Genomic DNA, 12,641 nt, shown 5'->3' on the forward strand with positions numbered 1-12,641 from the left:
AGCTTACGTTTAGGGGGGAGCGCGCTGTTCATGAAGTAAAGCCACCACGGCCGCATTGACCCTTTCGCTGTTACAGAGACGTGCTCCCCGCATTTCGCGCCGTGCGCGATTTTGTCACTGCACTGCTCGCCTGTGCAGACACATCGTGTTCCGACTGCTTTGACACTCTTATCAATCGATTCCACAAAAACTATTTGGCCCAAAAATTAGATTTTTACACATCTTCTTGACTGATACCTTCCCCCCCATAAATGACTTAATTTTGTTTCGATGTTCAACGCAGTTATTATGCAGCATTAAATATAGTAAACCATTGCACGAAATTTTGAAGAGTTTGCAGAGGTAAAAGACCATAGAGTATACTTTCCGTATGGTCGATTTTAGTTGCCACAATGTTGAGAATGAAATGTGGACAAGATACCTAAATTTCATATAAAATTTACTGTATAACAATAGCTCATTTAAGTACCACATAGGTGTCGTATGTAATATTGAGAAATATTCCGTCTTTCGCGACTGTAACGAAAGTTTTATTTACAATGAGCACATTTGGCTTTATTTTAAAGCACTTCAATCAATCAAAAGGAAGTAGACAAAATACATTAAACAAAACTGTGGACTCACAAAAACATTAGGACTTGAATATACCGTCTATCAGTGAAGTGCTCTGAGCTATGTCAAATATAATTTTTGTGTGTGGCGCACACAAACATCATTTATTTGCTAAAACACTGATCTGCCAACACAAACGTTGAATATTGTGTTACCGCAGCACAAATATATTTCAGTACCATTGGTAAAACTGCGACTGTGGAACAAAAACAAGAAAGAGAACATGAGTACCATTGTGTATGTGCTATACCGTTCCTAGATTGAAGTGCTTTAAAATAAAGCCAAACGCGTCCGGTGTAAATAATACTTATATTACAGTCGCGAAAGACGGAATATTTCTCAATATTACATACGACACCTAGGTCGTACTTAAATTAAATGAGATATTGTTATACAGTAAATTTTATATGAAATTTAGGTATCTTGTCCACATTTCATTCTCAACATTGTGGCAACTAAAATCGACCATACGGAAAGTATACGCTATGGACTTTTACCTCTGCAAACTCTTCAAAATTTCGTGTAATGGTTTACTAGATTTAATTCTGCATAATAACTGCGTTGAACATCGAAACAAAATTAAGTCATTTATGGGGGGAAGGTATCAGTCAAGAAGATGTCTGCACAGGCTAGCAGTGCAGTGATGACAAAATCACGCACAGCGCGGAATGCGGCGAGCACGTGTCTGCAGCAGCGAAAGGGTTAATGAAGAGACAAAGCACTAGAAATTTCAAAAAATTGCATTCAAACAAATATAATTCGTGAAGTAAGGCACATCGATATTGTTTTTAAATAATGAAAATATCAAGCACCACACAAGGTTTGAACTCATAACCTTTTGCGTAGCAGCCCAACAGCTTAACCGTTACACTAACACACCTTGTCTGAGTACAAAACGTCATGAGGACTATAACACATCACGCAAAATACTGACAAACACTGTTGGTATGACTATGAATTACTCATGCTTCGTCGAAGTACAATAGGAAATAAACAATTACCGCTGTTCTTTATTGCGAAAAAGCGGTTCATGAGAGTGATACAAACACTTTTCCTTGCTATCGCCTGAATTAGGAGTCTTATTGCTTGTTTGGTTTAATTAATTAGTAGAGTATGAAGCAATTGGTATAAAGAATGCTTTTTCTAAACTTTCTATAAAAGAATGTCTGCTATCAAGACATTGCTTTTGTTCTATTACTTTATTTGTGACTGAACGTTTCTAAAACTGAAGACACTAGTCCATGCTCTGCACTGCAGTCGAGATGTGGCAACGTCGTTCTCTGTTCATTGGCTGACTGTGTTTTGTGACGTCAGATGCGCAGAACGAACCTAAACTCGGCCGCCAACATAAATGACGCGCACTTTAATTCATGATAAATACGATTTAAATTTGTATCATTTTGTCTATATATATTTAAAAAATTTAAATTATCTCTAACTGTTCGGTATTTTTTTATATGTTTGAGCTAAGTAAAAACAATCTATACCTTTGTGTCTGCCTCTAGTAAAATAATCTCTAGCAATATCTTGATTTTAGTCTATAAAGTCATCGAATACAACAACTGAATTTTCCTTACATTCATCTAATGGAGTAATTTCTTCATTATTTTCAGTTGAACTAACAATATGTTTATTAACTTTATGTTCAATTTTTTTACATTGTTTTATAAATTTTTGATAGTTTGGTTGGTCTAAACTTTTTTAATAAATATATAAATGTTTAATTTTATTCCAATTTACCCATCCTGGAGCTAAAATATAGTAATCAATTATTAATGTTGTTTTTCCACACCCACTTGGACCAATTATTACTCACCTTATAGAATTTGGTAAGTTTTCCATGTTTGTTTTTTAAATTATTTTCTGGAATTCTTACTTTAGGTTCCCAATATGTTTTGTTCATTTATTTAATAATTTATTTATGTATATTTTTTCATTTAAATTTTTATATTTATTAAATTTTTATATTTATTTATATTTTTACATTTATTTACACTTTTTCCATTAGTAAATGAGCCGCCTGATGCAGTCTAAGGACAACTTTGGCTGTCGCCTATTTCAACTGTAATAAATAATCTGCACTTGGAAAATATATGATAATTATACTGATGTTTCAGTAGTTGGTTTTTATTCAATATTCCTAACACCAAATATTAAAATACAATAAACTTTATTGTGATGTAGAAACGATAGAAATTCCAGTAGGTCAATATAGTTTTAACAATTTAAAATTCGAAAAAACTAATTTACATATTAAAGCAGATGAAATTTTAAATAGAATTATTATTGAAAGTGATGTAAAATAATATATGGATATTCAAGATAGAATTGGAAATTTACTTGTTTTAATAATCAAGTTGTTTTACCTAATGAACAAGATGTAGCTGAAGATGCTACAAAAATAATTCCTTTTGAACTAATAAATACAAATTTTAATCTTGCTGATGGAATGTATGTAAAACATAATTATTGCTTCATTTAAACATAATGCTGAATCTGGTGGACCAATAATTTATTAATCAAATTATCCTGTAAAAGTTCCAATTTGAAACAATTCAATATTTAGAAGTTTCTATAACTAATGAACATGATAATTTAATTGACTTTAATGGCGCTACTGTAACAGTTATTTTAAAAATATCTTAATAAATTTTCTCCTTCATAAATAATTGGTACAACAATAAGAGACAGCTAAAGCAATCTTTGACTGTGCCATGAATAAAATTGAAAGTTATCAGTTTTGTTCATTTCTTTTAATGAAAAAACTTAAAAATAATTTGCATGTTCCTAACAAAGATACAGAAATGGTGATGGTTGGCTACATCCAAATTATGCACAATTATATATGAATTTTAAAATTATTGGAAATTATAGTACAGATTATCCAACTTATGATGGAAAATCAAATAAAAACTTAATTGATAATTATGTAGCTAAATTGTTTGACTTTCTAACAATAAAAAAAGGAAATAATATATTATCTAGAATCGAACATCCTTTTATTTCATCAACAGTTTTATTACATTTAACTTCATCTGTTACTGATAAAATAAGTTTACAACGACATATTCTTAATAGAGGAAAAGTAAACAGTAAAAGAAATGAAGTACTTTATAATAATCAATTAGATGATTTCTCATTATTTGATCATGTTAAACTACTGAACATTTATTTTAAAAATGGTAGAAATAAAGTTTTTCCTCAAGAAATGTGGAATGTTAATCCACTAAATAATTTTCTAAAAGCTTATGATGCATTTTTAGGTTTTAAACGAATTACTTTACTAAAATCAGATATTGATATTGGTCCATTTAGTTTTATAAATAATTATCCAATTTATGTAATTAATATGACACATAGAAAGAATGTTGTAACTACACAAAAAAACAATTATGAAACTTTGTCCAACTTTTAATGATAAAATTCCTAATGTTACACTTGCTTATGTAATTATGTATGGTAAAAATCTTACATGTGGTGCACAAAACAGATTACTTACTGAAAATTTTTAATTATTAACATTTGCTTCTATATAAATGAATGAAAAACTTAAAATAGTAATAAAAGTGTTCACTTCATGCTTATATACATTTCTGAAACATTTTAAAATGATGTACTTTGTTAACTAATAAATCTTAATTGATTTACTTATCTTTATGTGTGTAAGAAAAGTACTTTACTTTCAACAACAAAGTTTCAACTACATTTTCAAAACAATGAAATTTTATGAATGTGGTAGAATTGTATTAAAGAGATCACTCAAAAAACATTTACAAACAATAGAACATAGTAATCTTATGGCTGCTAAAGCAGAAAGTAAATAATTTTATATATTTAATATATTATATATTTATTACAGTCACCTGTTTGAAATGTATGTAAAATAAGTGATTTTTTATTATAGTTGCTATTATATTATTATATAGTATATTATAATTATTAATTATTAAGTGAAGGGATAGTAGGATAATTTTGTAGGTTCAGGATAATTAGGACAATTTTGTGAAAAATAACAAAATTGTGAGTGTTAATGAGCAATTTTTTATAAAATTGACCTATGAGCAGAACCTACAAAATCATCCTTCTTACAAAGAATAAATTACAGAGAAAATTCCTTAGAACATTGACAAGATGATAAAATAAAGTACAAACAGCGGGATAATACCATCCAAGGTTATGGCTAGCCCAGTATTCGGCGGTTTTGATTGCTGTTTTGTGTGTTTCAGCAAGATCAGTGGTAGTACATGTATCCTGCAGACTAGCAGATGTTGATCCTGCATGTCATCACACTGGCAAATATACGTCATCACTGGTGATGCCCTACTTCCAGAAGCTGAATTTGCATCCCCATTCTCCGCCTGTAGTGTGTCTACGATGTCATAGTGTGAATCGGTGGCTGGTTGCCTCAGGCAAACATTCTCGCCAAAGTTCTGCTCAGTTTGGAAGCATAGGGGCACACACACTTAAACCATCCATAATTTTATGATAAATATTTAAAAACGATTTCACATTTTTCCGAAACAATCACACATCTCTAACTCCCACGAACTCATAACGCCCAAAACAAATTATAATTCTAAGTAACAAGAAACAATGGGGCTAAAATTTACTAAATTTATATCGAAACTACTTATAACAGGAGCAGCACAAACTTAATTTTACATTACAATAACTTTAGATATACAGGGTCACAATTACTGAACGGTATTAAAATAAATCGCCTTAACTTCTGACCGGTTTGCATTGTGACGTTCAAACAGCACAGTTGACCACGAGGCATGATGGGATTTAATATGAGCTGCACAGTTTGGTTTAGCGACAAAGCCTGCTTTCATTTCGAAGGGTTCGTCAATAAGCAAAACTGGCGCATTTGGGGGATTGAGAATCCACATTTGGGGATGAGAAAACTCTTCACCCTCATCGGGTGACTGTGTGGTGTTGAGTGTCCAGTCACGGAATAATCGGTGCGATATTCCTTGATGGCACAGTGATTACCAAACGGAATGTGAAGGTTCAGGAAGATGATTTCGTCTCCATTATCCTAAGTGGCCCAGATTTTGACAAGGTATGCTTCATGCAAGACAGAGCTCACCCCATCGAAGCAGGAGAGTGTTTTGATATTCTGGAAGAGCATTTTGGGGACCGCATTCTGGCTCTGGGGTACTCAGGGGCCACTGGCATGGGACTCGATTGGCCGCCATATACTGCGTATCTGAACACATGTGACTGCTTTTTGTGGAGCTACATTAAAGACAAGGTATGCAGCAATAATCCCAAAACCATTTCTGAGCTGAAAACAGCCATTCAGGAGGTTATCGACAGCATCAATGTTCCGACGCTTCAGTGGGTCATGCAGAATTTCGCCATTTTTCTATGCCACATGATCACCAATGACGGTAGGCATATTGAATATGTCATAACCCAAATCCGAATATCTGTAGTAACATTAACATGTTAAATAAAGTGTGTGCACGACGTACTTTGTCACTAATTTACGTATTTTCATATACACTCCTGGAAATTGAAATAAGAACACCGTGAATTCATTGTCCCAGGAAGGGGAAACTTTATTGACACATTCCTGGGGTCAGATACATCACATGATCACACTGACAGAACCACAGGCACATAGACACAGGCAACAGAGCATGCACAATGTCGGCACTAGTACAGTGTATATCCACCTTTCGCAGCAATGCAGGCTGCTATTCTCCCATGGAGACGATCGTAGAGATGCTGGATGTAGTCCTGTGGAACAGCTTGCCATGCCATTTCCACCTGGCGCCTCAGTTGGACCAGCGTTCGTGCTGGACGTGCAGACCGCGTCAGACGACGCTTCATCCAGTCCCAAACATGCTCAATGGGGGACAGATCCGGAGATCTTGCTGGCCAGGGTAGTTGACTTACACCTTCTAGAGCACGTTGGGTGGCACGGGATACATGCGGACGTGCATTGTCCTGTTGGAACAGCAAGTTCCCTTGCCGGTCTAGGAATGGTAGAACGATGGGTTCGATGACGGTTTGGATGTACCGTGCACTATTCAGTGTCCCCTCGACGATCACCAGTGGTGTACGGCCAGTGTAGGAGATCGCTCCCCACACCATGACGCCGGGTGTTGGCCCTGTGTGCCTCGGTCGTATGCAGTCCTGATTGTGGCGCTCACCTGCACGGCGCCAAACAAGCATACGACCATCATTGGCACCAAGGCAGAAGCGACTCTCATCGCTGAAGACGACACGTCTCCATTCGTCCCTCCATTCACGCCTGTCGCGACACCACTGGAGGCGGGCTGCACGATGTTGGGGCGTGAGCGGAAGACGGCCTAACGGTGTGCGGGACCGTAGCCCAGCTTCATGGAGACGGTTGCGAATGGTCCTCGCCGATACCCCAGCAGCAACAGTGTCCCTAATTTGCTGGGAAGTGGCGGTGCGGTCCCCTACGGCACTGCGTAGGATCCTACGGTCTTGGCGTGCATCCGTGCGTCGCTGCAGTCCGGTCCCAGGTCGACGGGCACGTGCACCTTCCGCCGACCACTGGCGACAACATCGATGTACTGTGGAGACCTCACGCCCCACGTGTTGAGCAATTCGGCGGTACGTCCACCCGGCCTCCCGCATGCCCACTATACGCCCTCGCTCAAAGTCCGTCAACTGCACATATGGTTCACGTCCACGCTGTCGCGGCATGCTACCAGTGTTAAAGACTGCGATGTAGCTCCGTATGCCACGGCAAACTGGCTGACACTGACGGCGGCGGTGCACAAATGCTGCGCAGCTAGCGCCATTCGACGGCCAACACCGCGGTTCCTGGTGTGTCTGCTGTGCCGTGCGTGTGATCATTGCTTGTACAGCCCTCTCGCAGTGTCCGGAGCAAGTATGGTGGGTCTGACACACCGGTGTCAATGTGTTCTTTTTTCCATTTCCAGGAGTGTAGTTCAATAACTGTCATCTTTCAAATGCAGAAACACACCTACAAACTTTCGTTAATGTAGCTAAAGGAATATTTGAGATTACAGATAAATATCCTGAGGGGGATTACACAAGAACTTTGTATATAAATGAGGTACCATTTTTATTTTACAGTTGATGGTTTGCTTGTGCTGGGATGATATTTATCGTAAAAGCAGGGCAAGCAGTGATTTTATCACCATCTTCCACAAATTTTAAATCACGCATTTTTACAAAGCAGCAGAAAAAAAGCTTTCGATGGAGTACGAAAAAGGTGAGTATGTTCCTCTTTAAAAGACTGACAGAAAAGTGGAGAGCTAGCTCTCTCAGTCCCCATTCCGCCTTCCCCCCACCAAAAACTTTGCCATGCGAGAATATTCGCGCTCTTTTAACACGGAACATTCTAAATCCTTTTACCCAGTCTCTCTTTGTAGTTAAGCCTTCATATTCAACATGTCGTCCTCACTGCATCTCTCTCTCTCTCTCTCTCTCTCTCTCTCTCTCTCTCTCTCTTTTATTGCGACTATCACCCCTCTCTTTGGGCACACTGCTACTATCTTCATCCCCAACTCATTTTCTTTAACTACCACTTTCTCTCTTCCACAATCACAATCTCCTCTCTCTTCCATGTCACTGTCTCTCTGCTACTTTCTTTCAGCACGAGAAAGTGCGAATATGTTCGCATGCCCAAAGTTCTGGATAGGAAGGCAGAATGAGGATTGAGGTAGCTGGTTCCCCACTTTTCTCTCAGAGAATTTAAAGAGGATTTTATTCGGTTTTTTGTGCCTGTTTTCGCCATTCCTTGTCGTGAGGAATATTGCATCGCATCTTATCTCACTTCCTGTTTGGCGCGTTCTGTGAACAATTAAGACAGACGAAATTTCCTTAGTCTGGTGTTCGTAGTTAATGTTGTGTGTTATTTGCGTGAACCAAGCTGTTATGCCTAAACACAAATGCACCATTCATACCGATTTAAAAGAATAGTACGCATTTCTCGAAGAGAGAGTGCTTATTTACGATTTCACATAAGATTCTGGAATGCCATGATTTTCATTGCACGCGATGGAAATTCGGATATTGTTGTTCAGCACGATAAATGAAACAAACATTACCCGACTTATTCTGCTACTGTTACAACAACTTATGAAATCAATCACCTTGGAAAAAGAGGGTAATTTTCCTTCACACATTCTCAGGAATTCTGCTGTTTCTTAAAACAGTAAAACACTGTTAGCATACATATGCTTTATTGGTTTTCAGTATCAGAGTTTTTACAGTAATTATAAAAAACGAAACGTAATAATTACTATACACAATGTCGGCTCTACACTGAGGCGACGAAAGTCATGGAATGCCTCCTAACATTGTGTTGGGCCCTTTTGCCTGGCGCAGTCCAGCAACTCGACATGGCATCAACAAGTCGTTGGAAGTCGCCTGCAGATATGTTGAGCCATGCTGCCTCTGCAATCTTCCGTAATTGCGAAAGTGTTGCCAATGCAAGATTCTGTACACAAAGTGACGTCTCGATTATGTCCCACAAGTGCTCGATGGGTGGCCAGATTATTGCTCGAAATGTCCAGAATGTTCTTAAAAAACCAACTACGAACAATTCTAGCCCGGTGACACAGCGCATTGTCATCCATAAAAATGGCGTGGTTCAAATGGCTCTGAGCACTATGGGACTAAACTTCTGAGATCCTCAGTCCCCTAGAACTTAGAACTAATTAAACATAACTAACCTAAGGGCATCACACAGACCCATGCCCGATGCAAGATTCGAATCTGTGAATGTAGCAGTCGCGCGGCTCCAGACTTTAGACAAATGACAGCTCCGCTTTGTTTTTTGTTTTTTTGTTTTTTTTTCGTTTCCCACACCCATAGGGGGCAAGGGAAAGCTGGGGGCATGGGAAAGCTGCAAACAGCACAATCCGCACTCTTCAGCCAAGTAATACATTTAATAAAAAGACGAGAATGATACATATAGAAGGCGATAAGGGGGGACATAACATAATGAGGGGAGACGGTGGAGGTTAAAATTTACATGTACATGGAGACGTTCACTGCGGAACACTTAAAAAAAGGTCCACATAAAGTTAAAAAACAGTTGGCGATTTGTAGCATGTAAAAAAACACTGAAGTCGCACGCATGAGTTAAAAGTTGGCCACAGCATTGAAACACACCACAACAACGGCACTTTAAAACCACTGTACGTGACAGTACACATGACTAGGGCAAAAACTGCCAAAGAGGAAGGGGGGGGGGAGGAGGCCTGATTGGAGGGAAAAGAAGGGACAGGAGGAGCAGATGCACTGGAGAGGGTGGGAGGAAAAGCAAGGGGGGCGCACCAAGGGGCGAGTGATGGGATGTGGAGAGGGAAGGCAAGTCTGAAGGGAGTGCAGAGACGCAGAAGGGGTGCACTGGAAAGGGAGAGGGCGGGGAGGGAGGAAAAACCGGTCAGGTGAAGGGAAGAGGAGGGGAGGGGGAGCCCTGAGAAGGGGTATGGGGGAGGCGGGGTTAGAGTTGGTAGGAGGAGCAGGTATCAGGGCGAAGCTCATCATCCAGGAGGGATAGGCACTGGAAGTTGCATTGGGAAAGGAGGCGGATGGCGTGAAGATGGTGAGGTAAAGGTGTGATGATAAAGTTGTGGTTACACACTGGTGGTGGAGAGGATAGAAGACACCAAGGGGTGGGGGAGATCGAATCTGCAGATGATATTCAAGGTGTGGATGATGTATAGGTACCAGGTAGGATAGACTTCCATGCTCGTTGCACTTGGTATGTCATTACAGGGATGGTTAATGCTGTTTATGGATGACACAGATGTTGTCATCTGTTGATGTCCGATATATGCTCCATTGAAGACACATGTAATGATTGATGAGGCCCTGGCAACATGTCCACATTCCATAGAGCATGTTGGGTTACAAAAGCAGTATGTGAGCAAGCGTTATACTGTTGGGAAACATCCCCTGAAATACTTTTCATGAATGGCAGCACCATGTGTCAAATCACCATATTGACATAGGAATTGGCAGTCACAGTGTGTGGGATAGCCACAATATTGGTCCTGCTGCTGTATGAAATTGCACTCCAGACCGTAACTCGGTCTGTACATCCAGTGAGTGTAGCACGCAGACAGGTCGATTGCAGACCTTCAGTTGGCCGCCTCCTAACTAACACACGGCCATCACTGGTACTGAGGCAGAAACAGTTTTCATCAGGAAACACAACAGACCCCCACTCTGCCCTCCAGTGAGGCTCTCCCTTGACATCATTGAAGTCACAAATGGCGATGGTTTGGGGTTAGTGGAACACACATTACACTGCTTCTGGCAGTGAGCTGTCCTTGAAATAATCTTCCAAATTGTTGCTGCAGATGCAGTACAATGTGCCAGAGTCACATGGTGAACATGTCTGTCTTCCCTCTCATAGTGCCATGTGGGCATCAGGAGCTCCATCTTGTTGCAACCACACCCTCTCGTGACTACCGGTGCCAGCAATCATGTACAGTAGCTACATTCCTGCCTTAAGTCTTTGTGCAGTATTGCATGAGGAACATCCAGCTTCTTGTAGCCCTATTACATGACCTCGTTCAAACTAAATGATTTCCGATAATGGCATCTTGGTCACTTAAAGCCATTCTTTAATTACAATAACACTGATATTTAATTTCTGTTTATAGGGTTTTGTCGGCCTCTGTAGCTGAGTGGTTCTTGTGGAAGACTGCCATAGGGGGAGCAGGGATACAGATTTGATTCCTGGTACAGTCAAGGATTTTTCCTTGGTGACATAACTACAGAATCTATCAGGCACTGTTGGTTCTCTAGCTGATCTTCTGAACTCGAATTTTGTTCTTGTTTATGACTCCTTGAACCTCCTTTGATACCCTTGTCTTCTATTACATCTCCATGACTACTCTGTAATTCACACATAAGTCACAAACTATTTTATATTTCAGGCAATCAACGCTGTTGAATGGCATGATGTTAGAAAGAACTCTGCTAACAGCTCGTAAAATTGTTGTTTATTAAAACATGATCAGTTTCATGGACTAAAGCCAGATCATCAGGTGCAACCTACATGGTACAAAGCAAAGTAGGGTCACCACATTTTGGGGATATTAGAATTAATAAAGCAATGTCTAAAATATATTCAACATTAAAAGACCATACAAATACCCTTTGCTCCTATTAATAAAATTCTCAATTATTGCCACTTGTAAAGGTAGCAGCGACCCAGCACACCTAGTAACGAGTATATGATATCATAGTGTCCACATGGATAGCTGCCATTGCACCAGCCAGCTAGTCTCTCTTCGTCGTTCATACAGGCCACTTCCACTCTGGCCTGCGCCGAGCACTGCTGCGGTCAAACCAGTAAGACACTATCACCTGATTCTTCCCTCAGGACTGTGACTATTCGTAATAGCAGTGACAATTTTTTATCCCCAAACTGGTCCATTTTTAAAAACTTTTAGTGCCTGCTCAGTTAAAATATTTTTCTTTTTAGATAAGGCATATTTTAAAGAATGGAGCACATCTTCATTACACTGGCTTGCCATAGCACTGACAATATTCACTGAATACTAAATTTTGACTATGAACAAAGGGTATTATAATACCACAACCCCTTGAGACCTTGTATCTTATTCCAATTTCATCTCTGCTCTCCTGAAGAGGGCATATATATTAGTATGTTGCACTACTTTAAACTGTTGTTTTGATATTATTTACATTGGGTCTCATCAGTAAATGAAATGAAGGAAACATATTTGATTAAAAACTAATGCAACATCATAATTTACACACAATACAATCTACTGGCACGTGGTAGGCATGATTTTGCTCTTGTAATTATGGAGTAATTGATGATTAAAGTTCCGATATTCCCAAGTCATAGAGAGACAGCTATTTTTATGTTTTGAAGCCAGAAATTGTTTGAATCCTCAACAAAAATATGATACAATGATTTTTCAGTCAAAATCAATCACACTCATGTTTTAATTGGAACTGGTAACTACAGCCATATAGAAATATAAATTTTTCTGATACACAAATAATTACTTGCATCTAGGTCTTTC

The sequence above is a fragment of the Schistocerca cancellata genome, unplaced genomic scaffold, assembly GCF_023864275.1.
Source record: "Schistocerca cancellata isolate TAMUIC-IGC-003103 unplaced genomic scaffold, iqSchCanc2.1 HiC_scaffold_1139, whole genome shotgun sequence".
Classification (NCBI taxonomy): domain Eukaryota; kingdom Metazoa; phylum Arthropoda; class Insecta; order Orthoptera; family Acrididae; genus Schistocerca; species Schistocerca cancellata.